This window comes from Crinia signifera, chromosome 9, assembly GCF_055691185.1.
Source record: "Crinia signifera chromosome 9, ASM5569118v1, whole genome shotgun sequence".
NCBI lineage: Eukaryota > Metazoa > Chordata > Amphibia > Anura > Myobatrachidae > Crinia > Crinia signifera.
In genome coordinates this window covers 143,841,518-143,844,235 of record NC_139225.1, presented here as the reverse complement: position 1 = coordinate 143,844,235, position 2,718 = coordinate 143,841,518, and positions in this window count along the sequence as shown.

Genomic DNA, 2,718 nt, shown 5'->3' with positions numbered 1-2,718 from the left:
CCTTTCCTCTGGTGTGATATGAACAGACCCCAAGTGCATGGGCTCTTTGGCATCATCTGAGGTATCCATAACAAATGGTATGGGGCGAGAGAGTGACGCTCTCTCTGCTCTGCGCTCGCGGAGCCGGCGGTATATTTTAATAGACAACTCCATAAGTTTATCTAATGAGCCAGACACCGGATATTGGATTAAGCAGTCTTTGATGGTATCAGACAACCCATACCAGAACTGGCTACACAGAGCCGGATCGTTCCAACCACAGTCATTCGCCCACCAGCAGAACTCTGTGCAGTACACTTCTACTGGATCTTTACCCTGCCTTAGGGCCCGTAAGTGGGACTCCGCAGATGCTTCCCTATCAGGGTCATCATAAAGCAAACCCAAAGATTTAAAGAAGTTATATACGGAGGCTAACACAGAGCTATCAGAGGGCAAGCCAAAAACCCACGTCTATGGGTCCCCCTGTAACCACGAAATAACCAAACTCACTCTTTGGGACTCTGACCCTGAGGACTTCAGTTGGAGCCGAAAGTACAATTTACAACTCTCCCTAAAGTTGTAAAAATCTTTTCTATTACCCGAAAACCGGTCGGGCAGGTTCATTTTTGGTCAGTGCCGCTACCGGAGGAGGTCGGGACACTCTCTCCTGATTGGTAACCCGGAGGGACAAATACTGAACCAATTGTTTTAGACCCATAATTTGGGCATCTAAAGTGGTGCAGTGGGGTTCATAATGAGGATCTCCCACAAACATTAGCACCCGCGGATAAAACAGGTATATTATATAAATTAAATTGATATAATCTGTTTGGTCGGTGATAATGTAACGTGCGCGAGTGCGTGCAAGCAGTGGTGGTCGGCAGAGCCCTCAGCCGGGACCACTGTTTAGAACAGCCACGGCAAAAACCCTACTCTGACTCTATTGGCCGTCCTGGGCAGTTCACCGTAGGTTGCGAGGTGCTAGGCTTCTCCTTTAGTTGCCACGTTCGAAGGAGCGAGTTAAGCCCGCTCCTACCCCGATGCAACCAGGTTTTAGGATGGTACAAACCTATGGTGACCGTCAGGGACAGGACCAAGAGGAAGATCTAAATAAACAGGGCCTATCTGGACTGAACACCCTAGCTAACGGCACCAGGCCAAGGACGGGGAGTGTGACCGAGTCACAGGCACTGGACAAAGTAATAACGGGGTGCCACCAAACAAAACACATGCCAACACAATACGCTAACAGTAATGGTACCCCAAAACAGGCGTGAGCCCACAACTGTGGGCCTTTCCGAATCACGGAGAGCTGGACTTAGACAACGATAACGATAACTCAGGATAAAGGGCATAAAGAAATACAGGAATAAGGAACCAGGCTCCACTGGAGCAATTACGTGACCGGATCAAACCCTTTGGAAGCACAGGATGGTAACGTGCATGCCAGGAGCGACTTGGCAGGACTAGATGATGAACTTTATTGGCCATGTATACTCGCGTATTCTAGGATTTTTTTGCGGATTACGGTGCAGCTACAAGCAGGGGAACACAGGCAGGACATACAAGTTTTACGTTTCAATGATAAGCATAGTTAGACAAGAATAGTTGGACGTTTCAGTTAGCAGTAGCATTGTTTAATTGGCGGATAGCTGTTGGAAAGAAGCTTCTCGCGGTTCTGTATGACTTGACAGGGGTCGACCTGAAGCGTCTACCCGATGGGAGAATGTCAAATAGGTAGTGTCCAGGGTGGAGCTTGTCTGCCACGATCTTCTCCACGCGCTTCTTTACCCTAGCTGAGTGCAGTTCCTGTATGGGGGGGGGGGAGTCCAGCCCCAATGATCTTCTTGGCTGTCCTCACCACCCTTTGCAGTCTGTGTTTGTCGGACTCATGTGCTTCTCCATACCAAATTGTAATTGAGGAGATAGGACGGATTCCACGATTGCCGTGTAGAAGATACGCATTAGCTCTTGTGGGATGTCGAATTTCCTGAGTTGTCTCAGGAAGAATAGACGCTGCTGGTCCTTCTTGACAGTAGTGTTTATGTTGTGGCCCCATATGAGGTTGCGGGATATTTTTGTCCCCAGGAATTTGCAGGTCTCGACCTGTGGTACCGCACTGTTGGAGATGACTAGTGGGGCCACGATGATCGGTTCCTTATGAAGTCTACCACCATTTCCACTGTCTTGGTGGGGTTCAGGACGAGGTTGTTCGTGGCGCACCATTTGCCTTGGGGCTTTGTTGTAGCTGGTGATGGCTTGCATGCTTTTCCAGACTGCTGCAGGGTCGTTTGCCGAGAGGTTGTTCATCAGCTTGTTGGCGTATTTCTTTTTTTGCGAGTTTGATTTCTCGATTCAGGGAGTTCCTGGCCTTTTTGTACATGTCCCTGTTCCCGCTTCTGTAGGCCTCCTCTTTGATATGGCGGAGATTCCTTAGGTGACTGCCAAACCATGGCTTGTTGTTGCTGAAGGATTGGACAATTTTTGTTGGTACACACAGATTCTCGCAGAAGCTGACATAGGCTGCCACTATGTCAGCTACAGTAGCTCATCTAGGTTAGCGGCAGAGGCTTCGAACACCCTCCAGTCCGTGCAGTCGAAGCAGGCCTCGAGCGATTGTTTTGTCTCGCTTGTCCAGGTTTTGACCGACCAGACTTCTGGCTTTGTAGACTTTAGCCTCTGAGTGTATGTTGGAAGAAGGTGGATGATGCAGTGGTCCGAAAGACCCAGGGCCGCGCG